We start from the raw sequence: 24,594 nt of genomic DNA, 5'->3' as shown, positions 1-24,594 counted from the left end.
TGTTCACGATGATTGATGCAAGTCCGGAAAGTCAAAAGGAAACGGAAATTTGCCCAAAACTGAAATAAAGATCAAGATGAAACTAATTTTCTTGAAAATCGGGCAGCATTCCGGCTTAAAATTGGACGTTCCCGGATAGCAAGTTAGCACAATTAGCATGGAAAACAACATCAATTAGGCAAAGCAGTGGTTGTATGACATGCAGTCGACAAGAAAAGCATAAAAACAGTCCAAAATCAGCAAACAACATTCAGAGAAACAGACAGCAAGTAAGCACATACGGAGCACTTATCAGGCCTAGAATCCTCTATCCAGCCCTAGCTACCTAACCGCAATTATTTCTATCTAACCTAACATGCAAAGTTCTAAGCCTAACTAACGAACATGCAATAGACTAACGAACAGAAACAGATGATTAAAAGAAAAACAGAAAGGTGTAAGTTGCGTAGGAACCTGGGGGCAAAAGGGAACTAGGAATGGAAAGGGAATTCGGGAGTAGGGCCAAGAATCAGAATTCGCGCCGCCGTCAACGGTGGCGGTTATGGCAGAGGAGCGGCGGCGAGAGTTGCTGCGGCGGCCGAGATGAAATGGGTGGGTGAGAGAGGGAGAGAGAGGTTGAGGGCGAGTTGCCGGCTGTGATGGTGGCGCGGCGGTGGAGATGGTGGCGCGGTGGAAGTCTGAGAAACTGAGGGGAGGAGGGACGGTGAGAGGGGGAAGAGGAAGAGGAGGACAGAGGAGTAAGGGAGAAGAGGAGGGAGAAGAGGGGAAGGCAGTGATGGCGGCGGCGGCGATGGTGGCGGAGCGCTCGCCGGAGGTTGGTCGGTCAGGAGAGGAGGAAGGTGAAGAATGGTGGGAGAGGAAAATGGAACATTAGAGGGAAAGGGTTGCGCGACTGCGCAGTATGCTTCGCGAGCTAGGGTTATCCCTATTTTTGAATTGGCGCGCGCGCGCACCTTGCGCGTCCGCGTCTATTGAGAGAACGTGGGCCCTACGCATGCGCGTACAACGCGCTTAAGCGGGGATGAGCAAAATAGGAAGGGACGCGTGCGCGTACCGTGCGCGCACGCGTGCATGGAGTTGGGCTGGGGGCTTAGAGTTGGCCTAACTCAGGCCTAACTCTCTGGAGAATGGCCTGGGAGTCGCGCCACTAGATTTGCGCGCACGCGGCAAGTACGCGTCCGCGTGCATTGAGGGGAATGGAGATCCACGCGTGAGCGTACAGTGCGCGCTAACGTGGGGTGGCATATTAGGCAGGGGTGCGTGCGCATACCTTGCGCGCACGCGTACATGAGATTGGGCCTGAGGCTTAGAATGGGCTTGAGGCACGCCCAACTCTCTGGTCCATGGCCTAGTTTGGTGGCACCACGCAAGGACGCGTGCGCGGCAAGTGCGCGTCCGCGTACATTGACGAGTTGTGAAATGGCGCGCTGGCGCGATGCATGCGGTCGCGCAGATCGGGTTGGGCCTGGGGCCTAGAACTAGCCCAGAAATGGCTTAACTCTCTGGGGTTTGGCTCAATCATTTGCAGCAGCAAATCGGCGCGGACGCGGCAGATGCGCGTCCACGTGGGTCAGGTTGGGCTCAGGGCACAATGTTTGCCCAAGGGAGGCCCAACTCTCTGGAGTGTGGCTCGTGGTGCATGCGCGTCGGGACGCGTACGCGTACGTTGTGCGCGCGCGTCCACGCCCCCCCCCCCCCTTTTTTTTTTTTCAGAAGAAAAACAAAAAACTTGCTGGGTGCTCCCCTTAGTGTTCACAACTCTTATTCACTCAACCATCATACAATTCACAAAAATGCAATTTTTGATATTATTCATCTACTACTAAACACAACATGCATGTGACTAAGCTAACAATTAAGTTGTACAAACAAATTATGTGAAATATCTACCTACAATGGTAGCTCAAATCACTTATTAGGCAATTTCAAAAGAGAATGGAAAGAGTTTACCATGGTGGGGTGTCTCCCACCTAGCACTTTTAGTTTAAGTCCTTAAGTTGGACATTTTGAGATGCTTATTGTCATGGTGGCTTATGTTTGTACTCATCCTTGAATCTCCAAGGATCTTTGCTCCTCAATTGGTTGACAGAATTTCCAACCCTTTTCATCAAGCTTGGGCAAAGTTCTACCCAAGATATGAGTCCCCATAGTTGGTCTTCACATAGCGAACCGGGATCCCATATCTTGTCTTCACACCCATCTTCGATTTGATCTTCATACTTTTTCTTTCCGGGTGGTTGACACGAGGGCGGTCGGTACGTAGAATTCTCGTTAGTCCACCAATTCTTCCTTCTAGACCCATACAAAGTAATTCTTATCCCATCATAATTCCTATACCTTAAAGCTTTGACCTTAATGAGCCTAATTCCTAACTTGCAACCACTACACAACTCATTCTTGCTTTTAATTCCACAAAGAGCTCTAAGTTGTCCATCCGTTTCAATCAAACTATATTCAAGCGGGAAAGTGAAGCTTATGGATAGGAATTCTACCCACTTGAATGTTGTGTTGGATGGTGACTCGGGGGGGGGGGGAGACCTCCCCACACTTAGACAATGCAAGGTCTACTTCCTTGTGCTCTTCTTTAGTTGTTTCCACCTCTTCACAATTCTCCTCACTTTCAACCTCATCCTCTTTGTTACGTGGCTTGGTGTTATCTTCAAGAACTTCATCTTGTTTAATGAGAGGCGATTCAATTTTGGATAGAAATTCATTGATGAACGAGGTCATTTCTTGATCAACCTCTTCATATTCTTCAATTTCAATATACACCATGCCAACGTTTTCCTCTTGGTAGCTCTCTTTCTCATTGCTCACCAAGGGTATGGGAGGTTGTGCACACTCTTTTATACTTTCAACTCCATGTCCAACGGGAGAGGATTCCACTGTAGAGAGAAATTCATCCATGATTGAATCCATTTCTTGATAAACCTCTTCCAAGTCTCCAACGATGATATGTCTTGGAGATTGCGCACCCTCCTCAACATCAATATCAAGCTTCTTGGAAGAGTTCTCCATGATGTTACATTCCCATGGACTTTCAACATCTCCTAAATCTTCAACCACTTCTTCCTTTTCTTCAATGATTATAGGTTCCTCTAGTTGCTCCAATACAAAATTTGACTCCTCCTTCTCCACCGAATTTTCCAATTTCTCCTTCATGCTTTGCTCTTCTTTTGACTTTTCACATGTGGTCACGGAAGTACCTTGAGTATTCACGCATTGGTGGGCTAAAGTGTGCACCACCTTGGTCAAATTGGTCACAAACTCAAGTGTATCCCGCTTCATGGCTTCTTGTCCTTGGAGTAACAAAGTGAGAGGATCGTCTATTGGGGCTCGGGGTGAATAGGAAGGTTCATTATTTTGGAGGGAGGGTTCATGGTAGGAAGGTGGTTCTTCTTGGTAAGGGTATGGAGATGATGAGTATTGAGGTGGTTCTTGGGAGTAATCTTGATATGGTTGTGGTGATTCTAGAGGTTCTTGCTCATAATGGCCATAAAAATATGGTATGGATGATTGGTTATATGATGGATATGGATCATAGGGTGGTGCTTGGTGATGAAAGGCTTGTGAGAATGGTTGAGGTTCATGTTGAGGATGAGATTCATAGGCATATGATGGTGGTTGTTGAGTGTCACAAAAAGAATCATCATAGCCGCTAAGTTGGCATGCATTAGGATGGAAATTATACCTACAAGTATCCGGAGGTTGTTGCCAATAGGAGTGATCAATTCCTTGAGGCTCTTCCCATCTTTGTTGGTTCCATCCATGGTACATGTTGCCATTAAAGTCCACATTTCCTACAACACACTTAGAACCAAACTCAAAGCCAAAGTGGTGAGAATTCATAATGAGAGAACAAAATAAAACTAACAAAAATTAAGAAACAACAAAAGATAAACCTATTCACAATATTCACATATGTACAATAACCAATAACATAACACCATTGCACATCCCCGGCAACGGCGCCATTTTGACGAACGGATTTTTGATGGTATAGAAATTCACTAATAAAATCTCGTTGTAAAGTATAGTTTCTAAACCAAGCAATAATCCTTTCATACAAAAAGTTGTTTGTCACTAGTACAAACCCCTAAAATTTATAAACCGAAGTATTGGACCTCGGGTCGTTCTCCCTAGGAATTACAATAAAGTGTCTTGTTATTGGTTATGAGTTATTTTGGGGTTTTGGATAAGAAGCATGAAAAGTAAATGGCAATGAAAGTAAATCAACAACTATAAAAGGTTCTTGGCAAGGTATGAAAATTAGAAGTCCTATCCTAGTTATCCTTCTCAATTGTGATGAGAATTGTTCATTGCTACCACTTAGTTAACCCTTACTAATTAAAGGAAAGTCAAGTGGATGAATTGACTTGAGCCACAAGTCCTAGCCAACTCCCAAGGAAAGACTAGCTTTAGTGCACTCCAAACCAATTAGCAATCTCTCCAATTATCAATCAACAAAGGAATTAGATAACTCAAGTGTCACTAATTACTCTACCTAGGCCAAGAGGAACAAAATCTACACTAAAACTAAAAGAGACATTTCAACAAACACATAAAGTGCAATAGAAGTAAACATTATTAATTGCAAGAATTAAAGGAATCTACAACTAAAAAGGCAAGAGATCAACAATAGAAAAGCAAGGAAGAACAATTATTATGAATTACCTCCTATTGAATTGAAAGAAAATGGAAGGAACAATAGTAGATCTACAACAAAACATAAGAACAACATAAAGGAAATTACAATAAAAGAATGGAAGAAGATGAGGGTAGTGATGAGCGGATAATTTATACGCTTTTTGACATTGTTTTTAGTATGTTTTTAGTAGGATCTAGTTACTTTTAGGGATGTTTTCATTATTTTTTATGTTAAATTCACATTTCTGGACTTTACTATGAGTTTGTGTGTTTTTCTGTGATTTCAGGTATTTTCTGGCTGAAATTGAGGGACTTGAGCAGAAATCAGATTCAGAGGTTGAAAAAGGACTGCTGATGCTGTTGGATTCTGACCTCCCTGCACTCAAAGTGGATTTTCTGGAGCTACAGAACTCGAAATGGCGCGCTTTCAATTGCGTTGGAAAGTAGACATCCAGGGCTTTCCAGCAATATATAATAGTCCATACTTTGGCCAAGAATTGACGACGTAAACTGGCGTTCAACGCCAGCCTTCTGCCCAAATCTGGCGTCCAGCGCCAGAAAAGGATCCAAAACCAGAGTTGAACGCCCAAACTGGCACAGAAACTGGCGTTCAACTCCACAAATGGCCTCTGCACGTGTAACACTCAAGCCCAAGCCCAAGCACACACCAAGTGGGCCCCGGAAGTGGATTTATGCATCAATTACTTACTCATGTAAACCCTAGTGACTAGTTTATTATAAATAGGACCTCTTACTATTGTATTAGGGATCTTTTTGATCATCTTAGGATCTTAGGATCATCTTTGAATGCCTGGTTCTTGGATCAGAGGGGCTGGCCATCTCGGCCATGCCTGGACCTTCACTTATGTATTTTCATACAGTAGAGTTTCTACACTCCATAGATTAAGGTGTGGAGCTCTGCTGTTCCTCAAAGATTAATGCAAAGTACTACTGTTTTCTATTCAATTCTTCTTATTTCTCTTCTAAGATATCCATTCGCACCCAAGAACGTGATGAAGGTGATGATTATGTGTGAGGCTCATCATCCTTCCCCCTTATGAACGCGTGCCTGACAAACACTTCTGTTCTACATGAATTAAGCTAGAATGAATATCTCTTAGGTCTCCCAACCAGAATCTTCGTGGCGTAAGCTAGAAAGATGGCGGCATTCAAGAGAATCCGGAAAGTCTAAACCTTGTCTGTGGTATTCCGAGTAGGATTCAATGATTGAATGACTGTGACGAGCTCCTAACTCGCGATTGCAGGGCGTTAGTGACAGACGCAAAAGGATAGTAAATCCTATTCCGGCATGATCATGAACCGACAGATGAATAGCCGTGCCGTGACAGGGTGCGTGAGCATATTATTCACTGAGAGGATAAGATGAAGCCATTGACAAGGGTGATGCCTCCAGACGATTAGCCGTGCCGTGACAGGGCATTGGATCATTTTCCCGAGAGATGACCGAAAGTAGCCATTGACAGTGGTGATGTATCACATAAAGCCAGCCATGGAAAGGAGTAAGACTGATTGGATGAAGATAGCAGGAAAGCAGAGGTTCAGAGGAACGAAAAGCATCTCCATTCGCTTATCTGAAATTCCTGCCAATGAATCTACATAAGTATCTCTATCCCTTTTATTGTTTATTTTAATCTAATAAAGTATCATGTTTAAATCTGCCTGACTGAGATTTGCAAGGTGACCATAGCTTGCTTCATACCAACAATCTCCGTGGGATTCGACCCTTACTCACGTAAGGTATTACTTGGACGACCCAGTGCACTTGCTAGTTAGTTGTATCGAAGTTGTGACAATTATGTATTGAGATCAGAGCACCAAGCTTTGGAGCCATCACCAGGGATTATTCGAACCTGGAGATCACAATTTCGTGCACCAAGTTTTTGGCGCCGTTGCCGGGGATTGTTTGAGTTTGGACAACTGACGGTTCATCTTGTTGCTCAGATTGGGTAACTTTCTTTTCGTTTTCTTTTCAAAAAGTTTTCAAAAATTTTTTCAAAAACTCTTCTTTTGTTTTCGAAAAAAAAAATGTTTTCAAAAATTTTCTTCAGAATTTTTAAGAATGAATTCTAGTGTTTCATGAAGCATGTGAAGCCTGGCTGGCTGTAAAGCCATGTCTAAATTCTTTTGGACTGAGGCTTCCAAACCATCAGAGGCAAGTTACATGCTTGGTAAATGATGAGCAGCAATTTGTTATCAAGAGCAATATACTCTGGTGTTAAATGCTGAAGCTTGGCTGGCCATTGGCCATGTCTAGTGTTTTGGACTGGAGCTTTCATTGAAAGCTTGGCTGGCTAGTGAGCCATGTCTAATTCCTGGACTGAAGCTTTAGACTAAGAATGCAAGATTCCTGGAATTCATATTAAAAATTTTGGAATCCTTATTTTTTATTTTTCATATAATTTTCAAAAAAAAAAATCCAAAAAAATTTAGAAAATCATAAAAATCAAAAATAATTTTCTATTTCTTGTTTGAGTCTTGAGTCATATCATAAGTTTGGTGTCACTTGCATATGCATCTAGCATTTTTCGAAAATATCATGCATTCATAGTGTTCTTCATGATCTTCAAGTTGTTCTTGGTAAGTCTTCTTGTTTGATCTTGATGATTTTTTGTTTTGTGTCTTTTCATGTTTATCATATGCATTCTTGAATTCTTAGTGCGTAAGCATTAAAGAATTCTAAGTTTGGTGTCTTGCATGTTTTCTTTGCATTAAAAATTTTTCAAAATTGTGTCTATGATGTTCATCTTGACATTCAAAGTGTTCTTGGTGTTCATCTTGACATTCATAGCATTCTTGCATACATACATTGTTTTGATCTAAAAATTTCATGCATTGCATAATTTTCATGTTTTTCATAAAAATTCAAAAATCAAAAAAATATCTTTCCATTTTTCTCTCATCAAATTCGAAAATTGAGTTGACTTTTTCAAAAATTTTTAAAAATCAAATTGTTTCTCATAAGTTAAATCAAATTTTCGATTTGAAAATCTTATCTTTTTCAAAATCTTTTTCAAAAATCAAATCTTTTTCAAAATTATTAGTTATTTTCAAAAATTCCAAAAATATTTTTCAAAAATCTTTTTCTTATTTTATATCATAATTTTCGAAAATAACAATAGCAATTAATGTTTTGATTCAAAAATTTCAAGTTTGTTACTTACTTGTTAAGAAAGATTCAAACTTTAAGTTCTAGAATCATATCTTGTGATTTCTTATGAATCAAGTCATTAATTGAAATTTTAAAAATCAAATCTTCTTCAAAACTAATTTCTATCATATCTTTTCAAAATATCTTCTTATCTTATCTTTTTCAAAAATATCTTTTCAAAATATCTTTCCTAACCTCCTAACTACTTATCTTTTCAAAAATTGGTTTTCAAAATTTGTTTCAACTAACTAACTAACTTTTTGTTTGTTTCTTAACTTTTTCAAAACTACCTAACTAACTCTCTCTCTCTAATTTTCGAAAATATCTCCCCTTTTTCAAAAATTTCTTTTTAATTAACTAATTATTTTTATTTTTTATTTTTATTTCAAAAAAATTTTCAAAAAAATACTAACAAATTTTCAAAAACCAATTTTCAAAAATCACTAACTCCTTTTCAAAATAATTTTCGAAAATTATACCTCCCACATCCTATTCTATTTATTCATTCATATCCTAACATCTTATCTCACATCTCTTCCATTCTCACAGTTGTGTTTCTTCCTTTACATCACATTCTTTATCTCCCCCTCTTTTCTTCCACTCACAAAGGGATCCCTATACTGTGGTATAAAGGATCTCTATTATTATTATCATTTTTCTGGCCATTCTTCCTTGTCATATGAGCAGGAGCAAGGATAAAAACATTCTTGTGGAAGCAGATCCAGAACCTGAAAGGACTCTGAAGAGAAAATTAAGAGAAGCTAAAATACAACAATCCAGAGATAACCTTTCAGAAATTTTCGAACAGGCAGAGGAGATGGCAGCCGAAAATAATAATAATGCAAGGAAGATGCTTGGTGACTTTACTGCACCTAATTCCAATTTACATGGAAGAAGCATCCCCATTCCTGCCATTGGAGCAAACAACTTTGAGCTGAAACCTCAATTAGTTTCTCTGATGCAGCAGAACTGCAAGTTTCATGGACTTCCATCTGAAGATCCTTTTCAGTTCTTAACTGAATTCTTGCAGATATGTGATACTGTTAAGACTAATGGAATAGATCCTGAAGTCTACAGGCTCATGCTTTTCCCTTTTGCTGTAAGAGACAGAGCTAGATTATGGTTGGATTCTCAACCTAAAGACAGCCTGAACTCTTGGGATAAGCTGGTCACGGCTTTCTTAGCCAAGTACTTTCCTCCTCAAAAGCTGAGCAAGCTTAGAGCTGATGTTCAAACCTTCAGACAGAAAGAAGGTGAATCCCTCTATGAAGCTTGGGAAAGATACAAACAGTTGACCAAAAAGTGTCCTTCTGACATGCTTTCAGAATGGACCATCCTGGATATATTCTATGATGGTCTATCTGAGCTATCTAAGATGTCATTGGATACCTCTGCAGGTGGATCCATTCACCTAAAGAAAACGCCTGCAGAAGCTCAAGAACTCATTGACATGGTTGCTAATAACCAGTTCATGTACACTTCTGAAAGGAATCCTGTAAGCAATGGGACGCCTATGAAGAAGGGAGTTCTTGAAGTTGATACTCTGAATGCCATATTGGCTCAGAACAAAATATTGACTCAGCAAGTCAATATGATTTCTCAGAGTCTGCATGGAATGCAAGCTGCATCCAACAGTACTCAAGAGGCATCTTCTGAAGAGGAAGCCTATGATCCTGAGAACCCTGCAATAGCAGAGGTAAATTATTTAGGTGAACCTTATGGAAACACCTATAACTCAACATGGAGAAATCATCCAAATTTCTCATGGAAGGATCAAAAGCCCCAACAAGGCTTTAATAATGGTGGAAGAAACAGGTTTAGCAATAGCAAACCTTTTCCATCATCAACTCAGCAACAGACAGAGAACTCTGAACAAAATGCTTCTAATTTAGCAAATCTAGTCTCTGATCTATCTAAGGCCACTGTAAGTTTCATGAATGAAACAAGGTCTTCCATTAGAAATCTGGAAATACAAGTGGGCCAGCTGAGTAAAAGGATCACTGAAATCCCTCCTAGTACTCTCCCAAGCAATACAGAAGAGAACCCAAAAGGAGAGTGCAAGACCATTGACATAAGCGCCATGGCTGAACCTGTGAGGAGAGGAGAGGACGTGAATCCCAAGGAGGAAGACCTCCTGGGACGTCCAGTGATCAATAAGGAGCTTCCCTCTGAGGAAGCAAAGGACTCTGAGGCTCATCTAGAGACCATAGAGATCCCATTGAACCTCCTTATGCCCTTCATGAGCTCTGATGAGTATTCCTCTTCTGAAGAGAATGAGGATGTTACTGAAGAGCAAACTGCCAAGTTTCTTGGTGCAATCATGAAGCTAAATGCCAAATTATTTGGCATTGATACTTGGGAAGTTGAACCTCCCTTGTTCATCAATGAACTAAGTGATCTGGATCAACTGACATTGCCTCAGAAGAGACAGGATCCTGGAAAGTTCATAATACCCTGTACCATAGGCACCATGATCTTTAAGGCTCTGTGTGACCTTGGTTCAGGAATAAACCTCATGCCCCTCTCTGTAATAGAGAAACTGGGAATCTATGGGGTGCAAGCTGCTAAAATCTCACTAGAGATGGCAGACAGCTCAAGAAAATAGGCTTATGGACAAGTAGAAGATGTATTAGTAAAGGTTGAGGGCCTTTACATACCTACTGATTTCATAGTCCTGGATACTGGAAAGGAAGAGGATGAATCCATCATCCTAGGAAGACCTTTCCTGGCCACAGCAAGAGCTGTGATTAATGTTGACAGAGGTGAAATATTCCTTCAATGGAATGAGGACTCCCTTGTGTTTAAAACTCAAGGATCTCCCTCTGCAACCATGGAGAGGAAGCAGAAAAAGCTTCTCTCCAAGCAGAGTCAACCAGAGCCCCCACAGTCAAACTCTAAGTTTGGTGTTGGGAGGCCACAACCAAACTTTAAGTTTGGTGTTGAACTCCCATATCCAAACTCTAAGTTTGGTGTTGGAGAGTCTCAACAAAGCTCTGCACATCTGTGAGGCTCCATGAGAGCCCACTGTCAAGCTATTGACATTAAAGAAGCGCTTGTTGGGAGGCAACCCAATGTTTATCTAATTCTTATTTTTATTGTTTTTCATGTTTTCTTAGGTTCATGATCATGTGGAGTCACAAAATAAATATAAAAATTGAAAACGGAATCAAAAACAGCAGAAGAAAAATCACACCCTGGAGGAGCATCTGTCTGGCGCTGAACGCCCAGAATGGGAGCATCCTGGCGCTGAACGCCCAGAACAAGCATGGTTCTGGCGTTCAACGCCAGAAATGGCAGCAAATGGGCGTTGAACGCCCAAAATGGGCACCAACCTGGCGCTGAATGCCCAGAGTTGTGTGCAAGGGCATTTTGCATGCCTAAATTGGTGCAGGGATGTAAATGCCTTGACACCTCAAGATCTGTGGACCTCACAGGATCACCTCAGGATCTGTGGACCCCACAGGATCCCCACCTACCTCCACTCACTCTCTTCTCTCTTCTCAATCATCCTCTATTCCCAATAAACACTCTTCGCTAGTAACTCTTTACCACTCACATCCAAACACCCACTTTCCTTCAAAATTCAACATCTCTTACCCACCCAATCCCACCCATATGGCCGAATACACATCTCCCTCCATCTCCTCCATATCTTCTTCTTATTCTTCGATTCTTTCTTCTTTTGCTCGAAGGCAAGCAACATTCTAAGTTTGGTGTGGTAAAAAGCATAGCTTTTTTGTTTTTTCCATAACCATTGATGGCACCTAAGGCCAGAGAAGCCTCTAGAAAGAGGAAAGAGAAGACAAAAGCTTCCATCAAGGGTCTATAGCTCAGTGGTAGAACATTTGACTGCAAATCAAGAGATCCCTGAGATACCTCAGGGGATACATTTTCTTCCACACAATTATTGGAAGCAACTAAGGGTGGAACATCAAGAGCACTCCATCATCCTTCATGAAATCAGAGAAGATCTAAAAGCAATGAAGGAGGAGCAGCAAAGACAAGGAAGAGACATAGAAGAGCTCAAGAACATCACTAAGGTGGACTCATTCCTTGTTCTTACTTTCTCTGTTTTTCGTTTTCTATGTTATGTGCTTATCTGTGTTTGTGCCTTCATTACATGATCATTAGTAGTAGTAACTATGTCTTAAAGTTATGAATGTCCTATGAATCCATCACCTCTCTTAAATGAAAAATGTTTTAATTCATAAGAACAAGAAGTACATGAGTTTCGAATTTATCCTTGAACTTAGTTTAATTATATTGATGTGGTGACAATGCTTCTTGTTTTCTGAATGTATGCTTGAACAGTGCATATGTCTTTTGAAGTTGTTGTTTAAGAATGTTAAATATGTTGGCTCTTGAAAGAATGATGACTAGGAGACATGTTATTTGATAATCTGAAAAATCGTAAAAATGATTCTTGAAGCAAGAAAAAGCAGCAAAGAACAAAGCTTGCAGGAAAAAAAAATAGGCGAAAAAAAAAATATAGAAAGAAAAAGAAAAAGCAAGCAGAAAAAGCCAAAGCTCTTAAAACCAAGAGGCAAGAGCAAAAAGCCAATAACCCTTAAAACCAAAAGGCAAGGGAAATAAAAAGGATCCCAAGGCTTTGAGCATCAGTGAATAGGAGGGCCTAAAGGAATAAAATCCTGGTCTAAGCGGCTAAACCAAGCTGTCCCTAATCATGTGCTTGTGGCGTGTAGGTGTCAAGTGAAAACTTGAGACTGAGCGGTTAAAGTCAAGGTCCAAAGCAAAAAAAAGAGTGTGCTTAAGAACCCTGGACACCTCTAATTGGGGACTTTAGCAAAGCTGAGTCACAATCTGAAAAGGTTCACCCAATTATGTGTCTGTGGCATTTATGTATCCGGTGGTAATACTGGAAAACATAGTGCTTAGGGCCACGACCAAGACTCATAAAGAAGCTGTGTTCAAGAATCATCATACTGAACTAGGAGAATCAATAACACTATTCGAAATCTGAAGTTCCTATAGATGCCAATCATTCTGAACCTCAATGGATAAAGTGAGATGCCAAAACTATTCAAGAGGCAAAAAGCTATAAGTCCCGCTCATATGATTGAAGCTCTGTTTCACTGATAGTTTGAAATTTGTAGTATATTCTCTTCTTTTTATCCTATTTGATTTTCAGTTGCTTGGGGACAAGCAACAATTTAAGTTTGGTGTTGTGATGAGCGGATAATTTATACGCTTTTTGACATTGTTTTTAGTATATTTTTTGTAGGATCTAGTTACTTTTAGGGATGTTTTCATTAGTTTTTATGTTAAATTCACATTTCTGGACTTTACTATGAGTTTGTGTGTTTTTCTGTGATTTCAGATATTTTCTGGCTGAAATTGAGGGACTTGAGCAGAAATCAGATTCAGAGGTTGAAAAAGGACTGCTGATGCTGTTGGATTCTGACCTCCCTGCACTCAAAGTGGATTTTCTGGAGCTACAGAACTCGAAATGGCGCGCTTTCAATTGCGTTGGAAAGTAAACATCCAGGGCTTTCCAGCAATATATAATAGTCCATACTTTGGCCAAGAATTGATGACGTAAACTGGCGTTCAACGCCAGCCTTCTGCCCAAATCTGGCGTCCAGCGCCAGAAAAGGATCCAAAACCAGAGTTGAACGCCCAAACTGGCACAGAAACTGGCGTTCAACTCCACAAATGGCCTCTGCACGTGTAACACTCAAGCCCAAGCCCAAGCACACACCAAGTGGGCCCCGGAAGTGGATTTATGCATCAATTACTTACTCATGTAAACCCTAGTGACTAGTTTATTATAAATAGGACCTCTTACTATTGTATTAGGGATCTTTTTGATCATCTTAGGATCTTAGGATCATCTTTGAACGCCTGGTTCTTAGATCAGAGGGGCTGGCCATCTCGGCCATGCCTGGACCTTCACTTATGTATTTTCATACAGTAGAGTTTCTACACTCCATAGATTAAGGTGTGGAGCTATGCTGTTCCTCAAAGATTAATGCAAAGTACTACTGTTTTCTATTCAATTCTTCTTATTTCTCTTCTAAGATATCCATTCGCACCCAAGAACGTGATAAAGGTGATGATTATGTGTGACGCTCATCATCCTTCCCCCTTATGAACGCGTGCCTGACAAACACTTCTGTTCTACATGAATTAAGCTAGAATGAATATCTCTTAGGTCTCCCAACCAGAATCTTCGTGGCGTAAGCTAGAAAGATGGCGGCATTCAAGAGAATCCGGAAAGTCTAAACCTTGTCTGTGGTATTCCGAGTAGGATTCAATGATTGAATGACTGTGACGAGCTCCTAACTCGCGATTGCAGGGCGTTAGTGACAGACGCAAAAGGATTGTAAATCCTATTCCGGCATGATCGAGAACCGACAGATGAATAGCCGTGCCGTGACAGGGTGCGTGAGCATATTATTCACTGAGAGGATAAGATGAAGCCATTGACAAGGGTGATGCCTCCAGACGATTAGCCGTGTCGTGACAGGGCATTGGATCATTTTCCCGAGAGATGACCGAAAGTAGCCATTGACAGTGGTGATGTATCACATAAAGCCAGCCATGGAAAGGAGTAAGACTGATTGGATGAAGATAGCAGGAAAGCAGAGGTTCAGAGGAACGAAAAGCATCTCCATTCGCTTATCTGAAATTCCTGCCAATGAATCTACATAAGTATCTCTATCCCTATTATTGTTTATTTTAATCTAATAAAGTATCATGTTTAAATCTGCCTGACTGAGATTTGCAAGGTGACCATAGCTTGCTTCATACCAACAATCTCCGTGGGATTCGACCCTTACTCACGTAAGGTATTACTTGGACGACCCAGTGCACTTGCTGGTTAGTTGTATCGAAGTTGTGACAATTATGTATTGAGATCAGAGCACCAAGCTTTGGAGCCATCACCAGGGATTATTCGAACCTGGAGATCACAATTTCGTGCACCAGGTAGCAACAAAGAATTGAGAGATAGAAGGAGATGAAAGCATGAATTAAACTCTAGATCTAAGATTATTGAACTAAACCTAATCCTAATTCTAGAGAGAAGTGAGAGCTTCTCTCTCTAGAACTCTAAACTAAAAGTGATTAGTGGTTGGGAATGATGTTGATTCCCAAGTGATGTTATGCCTTCCCCTTAATCCTTCATCCTTTTATTCCTTTCCCTTAGCAATTTGGCGCCAAAAATGGGTTCAGAAACCCTCTCAAATCGCCAGGCACGTGTTGCATTAATGAGGTCATGTGCCAGCATCGGCGCGTGCGAGCATGGTACGCGTGCGCGTCCCTGGTCGATTCTGCAATGTGCGCGCGAGCGCCTTGTGCGCGTGCGCGTGCATGGCTGACTTTGCTTCTTTGACTTTTTATGCTTCTCTCCACTTGTATGCTTCCTTCCTTGCTTCCTTTGATCCATGCCTAGCCTATTTCAATCCTGGAATTACTAGCAAACAAATCAAGGCATCTTATGGAATCAAACAGAAACTAGAATTCATCAAAATAAGGCTTAAAAAGCATGTTTTTACACTTAAGCACAATTATGGAAGAGATAACAAAACCATGCTAATTCTTAGGCTAAATGTGACAAAAGGTTATCAAAATACTCTAAATTCAATGCAAAACAAACCGTCAAATTGGGGTTTGTCATGTGGTAAAAGCATAAGCTTTTTGTTTTTCCATTACCATTGATGGCACCTAAGACCGGAGAATCCTCTAGAAAGGGGAAAGGGAAGACAAAAGCTTCCACATCCGAGTCATGGGAGATGGAAAGGTTCATCTCCAAAGCCCATCAAGACCACTTCTATGATGTTGTGGCCAAGAAGAAGGTGATCTCTGAGGTCCCTTTCAAACTCAAAAGAAATGAGTATCCGGAGATCCGACATGAAATTCAAAGAAGAGGTTGGGAAGCTCTAACAAATCCCATCCAACAAGTCGGCATCCTAATGGTTCAAGAGTGCTATGCTAATGCATGGATCACCAAGAACCATGATCAAAGTAAGAACCCGGATCCAAAGAACTATGTTACAATGGTTCGGGGGAAATACTTAGATTTTAGTCCGGAGAATGTGAGGTTGGCGTTTAACTTGCCCATGATGCAAGGAGATGAACGCCCCTACACTAGAAGGGTCAACTTTAATCAAAGGTTGGACCAAGTCCTTATGGACATATGTGTAGAAGGAGCTCAATGGAAGATTGACTCCAAAGGCAAGCCGGTTCAACTAAGAAGATTGGACCTCAAGCCTGTAGCTAGAGGATGGTTGGAGTTCATTCAATGCTCAATCATTCCCACTAGCAACCGGTCTGAAATTACTATAGACCGGGCCATCATGATCCATAACATCATGATTGGAGAAGAGGTGGAAGTTCATGAGATTATACCTCAAGAACTCTACAAGGTGGCTGACAAGTCCTCCACTATGGCAAGGTTAGCCTTTCCTCACCTCATCTGCCACCTATGCAATTCGGCTGGGATTGACATAGAGGGAGATATCCTCATCAAAGAGGACAAGCCCATCACTAAGAAAAAGATGGAGCAAGCAAGAGAGCCCATTCATGGAGCTCAAGAGGCGTATGAAGCTCATCACCATGAGATCCCGGAGATGCCTCAAATGCACTTTCCTCCACAAAATTATTGGGAGCAAATCAACACCTCTCTAGGAGAATTGAGTTCCAATATGGGACAACTAAGGGTGGAACATCAAGAGCACTCCATCATGCTTCATGAAATAAGAGAAGATCAAAAAGCAATGAGGGAGGAGCAACAAAGACAAGGAAGAGACATAGAAGAGCTCAAGGACATCATTGGTTCCTCAAGAAGGAAACGCCACCATCACTAAGGTGGATTCATTCCTTGTTCTTGTTTCTTCTATTTTTCGTTTTCTATGTTATGTGCTTATCTGTGTTTGTGTCTTCATTACATGATCATTAGTAGTTAGTAACTTTGTCTTAAAGTTATAAATGTCCTATGAATCCATCACCTCTCTTAAATGAAAAATGTTTTAAATAAAAAGAACAAGAAGTACATGAGTTTCGAATTTATCCTTGAACTTAGTTTAATTATATTGATGTGGTGACACTGCTTCTTGTTTTCTGAACGTATGCTTGAACAATGCATATGTCTTTTGAAGTTGTTGTTTAAGAATGTTAAATATGTTGGCTCTTGAAAGAATGATGACTAGGAGACATGTTATTTGATAATCTGAAAAATCATAAAAATGATTCTTGAAGCAAGAAAAAGCAGCAAAGAACAAAGCTTGCAGAAAAAAAAATAGGCGAAAAAAAAAAAGCAAGCAGAAAAAGCCAAAAGCTCTTAAAACCAAGAGGCAAGAGCAAAAAGCCAGTAACCCTTAAAACCAAAAGGCAAGGGCAAATAAAAAGGATTCCAAGGCTTTGAGCATCAATGGGTAGGAGGGCCTAAAGGAATAAAATCCTGGCCTAAGCGGCTAAACCAAGCTGTCCCTAACCATGTGCTTGTGGCGTGTAGGTGTCAAGTGAAAACTTGAGACTGAGCGGTTAAAGTCAAGGTCCAAAGCAAAAAAAAAAAAAAGAGTGTGCTTAAGAACCCTGGACACCTCTAATTGGGGACTTTAGCAAAGCTGAGTCACAATCTGAAAAGGTTCACCCAATTATGTGTCTGTGGCATTTATGTATCCGGTGGTAATACTGGAAAACAAAGTGCTTAGGGCCACGGCCAAGACTCATAAAGAAGCTGTGTTCAAGAATCATCATACTGAACTAGGAGATTCAATAACACTATCTGAACTCTGAGTTCCTATAGATGCCAATCATTCTGAACCTCAATGGATAAAGTGAGATGCCAAAACTATTCAAGAGGCAAAAAGCTATAAGTCCCGCTCATCTGATTGGAGCTATGTTTCATTGATAGTTTGGAATTTATAGTATATTCTCTTCTTTTTATCCTAATTGATTTTCAGTTGCTTGGGGACAAGCAACAATTTAAGTTTGGTGTTGTGATGAGCGGATAATTTATACGCTTTTTGGCATTATTTTTAGTATGTTTTTAGTAGGATCTAGTTACTTTTAGGGATGTTTTCATTAGTTTTTATGTTAAATTCACATTTCTGGACTTTACTATGAGTTTGTGTGTTTTTCTGTGATTTCAGGTATTTTCTGGCTGAAATTGAGGGACTTGAGCAGAAATCAGATTCAGAGGTTGAAGAAGGACTGCTGATGCTGTTGGATTCTGACCTCCCTGCACTCAAAATGGATTTTCTGGAGCTACAGAACTCGAAATGGCGCGCTTTTAATTGCGTTGGAAAGTAGACATCCAGGGCTTTCCAGAAATATATAATAGTCTATACTTTGGCCAAGATTAGACGACGTAAACTGGCGTTCAACGCCAGCTCTCTGCCCAATTCTGGCGTCCAGCGCCAGAAAAGGATCCAAAACCAGAGTTGAACGCCAGAAATGGATCAAAACATGGCGTTCAACTCCACAAATGGCCTCTGCACGTGGAAAGTTAAAGCTCAGCCCAAGCACACACCAAGTGGGCCCCGGAAGTGAATTTATGCATCAATTACTTACTCATTTAAACCCTAGTAGCTAGTTTATTATAAATAGGACCTTTTACTATTGTATTAGACCATCTTTGGATTATCTTTTGATCTATTGATCACGTTTTGGAGGCTGGCCATCTCGGCCATGCCTGGACCTTTCACTTATGTATTTTCACGGTAGAGTTTCTACACTCCATAGATTAAGGTGTGGAGCTCTGCTGTTCCTCAAAGATTAATGCAAAGTACTACTGTTTTCTATTCAATTCATCTTATTTCGCTTCTAAGATATTCATTCGTACTTCAATCTGAATGTGATGAACGTGACAATAATCATCATTCCCTATGAACGCGTGCCTGATAACCACTTCCGTTCTACCTTCGACTGAATGAGTATCTCTTAGATCTCTTAATCAGAATCTTCGTGGCGTAAGCTAGAATGATGGCGGCATTCAAGAGAATTCGGAAAGTCTAAACCTTGTCTGTGGTATTATAAGTAGGATTCAATGAATGAATGACTGTGACGAACTCCAAACTCGCGATTGCAGGGCGTTAGTGACAGACGCAAAAGGATAGTAAATCCTATTCCAGCATGATCGAGAACCGACAGATGAATAGCCGTGCCGTGACAGGGTGCGTTGACCATTTTCACTGAGAGGATAAGATGAAGCCATTGACAAGGGTGATGCCTCCAGACGATTAGCCGTGCCGTGACAGGGCATTGGATCATTTTCCCGAGAGATGACCGAAAGTAGCCATTGACAGTGGTGATGTATCACATAAAGCCAGCCATGGAAAGGAGTAAGACTGATTGGATGAAGATAGCAGGAAAGCAGAGGTTCAGAGGAACGAAAGCATCTCCATTCGCTTATCTGAAATTCTCACCAATGAATTACATAAGTATTTCTATCCTTACTTTATGTCTTATTTACATAATATATTGTAGCCCATATGAGTCAACTTAACTGAGATTTACAAGGTGACCATAGCTTGCTTCATACCGACAATCTCCGTGGGATTCGACCCTTACTCACGTAAGGTATTACTTGGACGATCCAGTGCACTTGCTGGTCAGTTACACGGAGTTGTGAACCGTGGTTTTGGCATCAAGTTTTTGGCGCCATTTACAGGGAAAGAAAGAGCAATGAACTTTACATAATTAAAGTGTAATCACGATTCCGCGTACCACCGCCCCGCACCAGCTCAGCATCATATCGGCAGAGCGGCCATTCGGCACCTGGGGGATCGACCTAGTCGGACCCTTTCCTACGGCACCCGGACAACTCCGATATCTCATCGTCGCCATAGATTACTACACTAAGTGGATCGAGGCTGAGCCCCTGGCCTCCATCATGGCAACCCAATGCCGAAAATTTCTCTGGCGACAGATCATCACCCGATTCGGGATCCCCGAGATCGTCATCTCGGACAACAGAACCTAATTTGCTGACAAAAAATTCAGAGAATTCTTAGAAGGACTACGTATATCCCACCGCTTCAGCTCGGTAGAACACCCCCAAACAAACGAACAAGTGGAATCCACAAACAAAATAATCGTCAAAGAACTCAAAAAGCGGCTCGACGAAGCCAAAGGACTATGGGCCGACGAACTCGAATCGGTTTTATGGTCATACCGAACAACACCCCAAACGACCACAGGGGAAACACCTTTCTAACTAACATACGGTGTGGAGGCCATCATCCTAGTAGAGATAGGAGACCCAAGCACCAGAAAAACGGTCGGAGGTAACGACGAGGAAGCAGAACGAGACCTCATCGACGAAGAAAGAGGCATAGCTCATGTTAGAGAGCTAGCCCTAAAGCAAAGAATCAGCTTAAGATACAACCACGACGTCATCAAACGAGAATTCGCACCCGACGATCTCGTCCTACGACGAAATGACATCAGAGCCCCGACCCCAGGGGAAGGAAAACTCACCCCCAATTGGGAAGGACCATACAAAATCAAAGCCACAATCGGAAGGGGACCATACAAGCTCGAACGACTTAACGGCGACGAAATTCCAAGGACATGGAACGCCGCCAACTTACGACGCTACTACACTTAGATTGACCGCCCTAGGTCCTCCCTTGTCTTTTGAATTCCTTTTTAACTCAAATGTTACTACATTTATTTTATTTGTTTTCCCCCTTTTATATTTAAAGTATTAAGCACGGGTACTCTTTCACGCCATGACGGAGGGTTTTAACGAGGCCCAAATAAATTCCACTATATTTTACCCTTTCCCTTTCTACTTCCCAAAATCGGAATAAGAAACACGGCCACAAAGACCGAGAACTGATCACCCTCGGGGCTTAACACGCAGATATCCCCAAACTATGGCGGCCTACCAAAGGTCCTAAGTCACAACGGCTTAAACATATAAACGGCTCAAAGTAAAAACATAAAAGCCCAAAGCGGCCACACGAGTCATTAAAAAGCAAGTTATAAAGCGGCCACAATGGCACAACCCAGTGTTCAAAATATATCAAGTACACGGCTCACGGCCAAACCGAATATCCAAAATAAAAACCAAAGTTCAAACTAACTGAAATAACAAAATAAAACTGCTCAAGATTAACAATGCGGCCATCACGGACAGTCTTAAAAGCCCCCATTACGGACACGTCCACACCTGGAGCCAACACCAAAGCCTGAGCCCTCATCGTCTCCTCGGTAGCCACGATCGCACCCTTCGCATCGGCCAACAGCTCCGTCTTCTCCTTCTTCAAAGCAGCAACTTCGGCTTTCGTAACCTCCAGCTCGCCAAGAAGCACGGCAGCCTAAGAACCCGCGTCGGAAGCCCGCTGTCGCTCCGTACCAAGTTGGGAAAGAAGCAAAATCTCAACCTCGGAAAGACGGAGGATCTCCGCCCCGGCTTCCTCGGAAGACTTCACTGCCTTCTTCCTCGCCACCTCGGCAGCCTCGAGCTGCTCCCTCAACTTAGCCACCTCGGCTTGCGAATGACGGAGCTTCTTGTCCAACAAACCGACCTGAGCCATCACGGGCTCAGCCTTCCGAACAACGACAGCAGAGCGGAGGAGGGCACGATACACTGACTTAGCCTGGAATGAAACATCGCAATCATAAAAAAAGGGCTCTGTGCCAGGCATCAAGTGCTGATCTATGAAACCCGAAGCATCAAAACGTCGATCTATCACACTGGGCACGGCACCCTCCTCCTCAAAAGTCTCGCTGCTAGGTTCCTCAAGCCTCTTTCTCTTTCGAGAAGCCTCAGCAGCCGTGACCACGATGACTTCAGGCGAGTTCACAGGACCAGGCGAAGCCCGAGCGTCGGTCCTCACTCCCGACGAGACCACCTCCTGAGAAACAGCTTGAGAATCCACAGAGGGATTAGAGACAAGGGTAGCAGGAGACAACGATCTCTCCTCCCGACCCATCGCCGCCTTCAGCCGCGCCAGAGAAGTCAAACCACCAGCCATCTCAACTAAAAGAAACCAAAGAAAAATCAAGTTATAAAAACGGGAAAACAAACATGAAAACCAAGAAAGAGACAGCCACACACCAATATACGTCCGACAAGCCTCAGGATCTCCCATGACATCTCGAGGATTTAACGGGCGCTCGCCAAACAAATGCCATAAGACACTGGCAATGTCCTTATCCTCGGGAGACAAACCATCATAAGTAACCTTAGTCAAAACCGACGGCCAGGCACCGAAATTTCAATAGGTCGGAAACCGGCGCTCGCCCTCTAACGTCAGCCAAAACGGATAATGCCCCTGGACAGGGCGTACCTTAAAGTACTCCCTCTTGAAGCCATGAAAAGAATCCTCAAACAAACCAAAAATACGGTGATTAGGTTGAGCCCGGAATGACATATACCCTTTCTTATGCTTCCCCTCCTTAGTCGGAAGAGTGCATAAGAAAAGAAAGAGAAACACAGGAACAGAGCCCGAAAGATCGAGATATCGACACACCAGCTCAAAAGACCGAACGGCGGCCCAGCTATTCGGATGAAGCTGAGATGGCGCCACAGAACACCAACTCAGCAAGTCCTGAACAAACGGCGAAAAAGAAAATCGCACGCCGAGCCGAATGAACATCGACTCATAAACCCACATCCAGTCCGGCACAGTGGGCGAGTCGAGATTCAAATAGCAAACACGCTCATCGGCATCCGGGAAGGCAAGCTCATACTGCCACCCTGCGTCGCCACCGCCACAAATCGCCCCCTGATCATGGAGCCTCTGAAGGCCGGCCTCCGTCATCCGCGACGAAATGCCCCACACATCGCTAGTCACCCAAGTGTAGCGAGTGGGGACGCCCCTGGAAGGGGCTATCGGAGTACCCACACCCTCACTCCTCCGCTGGTGCATACCTAAAACAGGGAGGAGCACCACCATTAGCCTACTAACCCTACGCAGAAGCAAGGAAGACAAAAACCTACTACCTACTATCGAATCAACACGGCGGTGCTTAGCCCCTTCAAACACAAATACCACCAGCCAAAATACACGAATGCTGCATGAAAGGAAAATGGCAGAATAACGCATGACAAAAACAGAACAACAGATACACCACAAAAAGGAAAACAAGAAAGAACAAAGCATGCCAACCTGATAATGCAGAAAAAGAGCCTGGAAAAAGCTTGAGAAGCAGAAGCAGCAGCTCGAAGAAACACCAGAGAGCACCACAGAGAGAAGGAGAACTTTTTTCAGAAGAGCGAAAGAAAAATAAAATGAATGAGGGAAGTGAAGTAGAAAGCCAAAACGGTTTCAAAATGGGCAAGAAAAGACGCAAATAACCCTAAATGATAAAAGGGCACATAGAGGCAATAAAGGAAAAAACCTAGAAAACGCCCCTCACAATAAATGCCCCCTTGGAAAAAGAAACCAATAAAGTACGCCTCGAAAAACGCAACAGGCGCATCAAGCATGGAAGAGACGCGTCACAGCCAAAACGGCCAGACGAATCCCCAAAACAACCAATCAAGATTAGGGCCGACACACTGGCTTCCCCTCGAAAAATCAAACGACTATCTGAAGAAAACTAAAGACCCAGCTCGCGGTCAAAACATCTCCCAGCGACAGACCGACCTTGCTCGTTCTCCCGCTGCGGGGGCAACTGTTACGGATCCGTTCCCCGGATCCCCGACCCGGGAACAAACCCGAACCCGGTTACCCGGGTCCGACCTGTCAGGATCTTCTAGAAGGACCAAAGCCGGCCCTCTAGGACTCCTAATTGACTTTCGAATACAGACGTCTCCCTTATCTTAACCAAACAAGATAAGATAAGATAACCACCGTCACCTATAAATAAGAGGACCCAAGTCCTCCAGGTATTCATTCCTTCCTCACACCTTACACCTCTCAGATCCATTCTGACTTGAGCGTTGGAGTGTCTTTGCAGGTACCTCCCCCCGTTGTTCCAGTCAAGCGATCCAGCATCCGCCTCAACCCGCAAGTTCCCGATTCATCCCTCCACCCGTACCGGAGACATCCTGTACAAATACTATGATATAAAATTATTTTTTTTAAATTTAAATTTAAGTTTAAATTGATAGAATGAGATATATAAATAATTATATTTTTAACCATGGTTATATAAAATCAAACATCATTTTCTAAGGATCGGGTCATGGCTTTACACATATATGCATGGGGCCAAGGCAATTGTAATCGCCAACGTGAATGGGAGATTTGAATGAAATGGTAGATAGACGATATACATGACAAGTCCACACTATATGTTTTCACCCGTAATTTATAACTTTGTCTATCTTGGAAAAAATTCCAATAGCGAGGACATTTTTTTTTGTGATAATAAAGCATTAAATAAAAAGAATATATGATCAATCATAGAAATGAATTTAAATAGATTATATGATCAAGTATTTATCTATGCAGACAGACTGTATGTTTGAGCACGAGATTATTTGAGTTGAGAATCTGAACTAAAAACTGATCGAAATGGGGATATTGGCTTTGAGGATCGGGGAGAAAATACCTACAAAAGATTTGGATATACTCAAGTCAACAAATTAAAGTTATTCAGATAACTAGGATATTTGGGTTGTAAAAGTATGAGTTATACATTTCTATTTATTTATTGATAAATTTTATTTAATTTTCTCTAAAATAAAAAATTAGTTATTTCTTATAATGTTTAATAATTATTTGATAAAATTAGTGAGTTTATTATGATTAACTTTAACTTTTAATTTAATCTAAATTTTAATTACCTAATCAATTAACCATTATATAATTATTTTTGTAAATTATAAAAGTTACTATACATAAAATTTTTTA

General features: G+C 41.9%; 1 non-coding gene across 1 annotated transcript; it reads right to left on the bottom strand.

The window, feature by feature from the left end:
- Positions 1–9,029: 9,029 nt before the first annotated feature.
- On the bottom strand, positions 9,030–9,137 carry LOC112745478 (small nucleolar RNA R71). The gene has a single exon (XR_003173405.1). It is a non-coding gene; the product is annotated as a small nucleolar RNA R71 (small nucleolar RNA).
- Between the last annotated feature and the right edge of the window lie 15,457 nt (positions 9,138–24,594).

The sequence above is a fragment of the Arachis hypogaea genome, chromosome 14 (genome assembly GCF_003086295.3).
Source record: "Arachis hypogaea cultivar Tifrunner chromosome 14, arahy.Tifrunner.gnm2.J5K5, whole genome shotgun sequence".
Taxonomy (NCBI): domain Eukaryota; kingdom Viridiplantae; phylum Streptophyta; class Magnoliopsida; order Fabales; family Fabaceae; genus Arachis; species Arachis hypogaea.
This window is presented reverse-complemented; position numbering and strand designations above follow the sequence as displayed.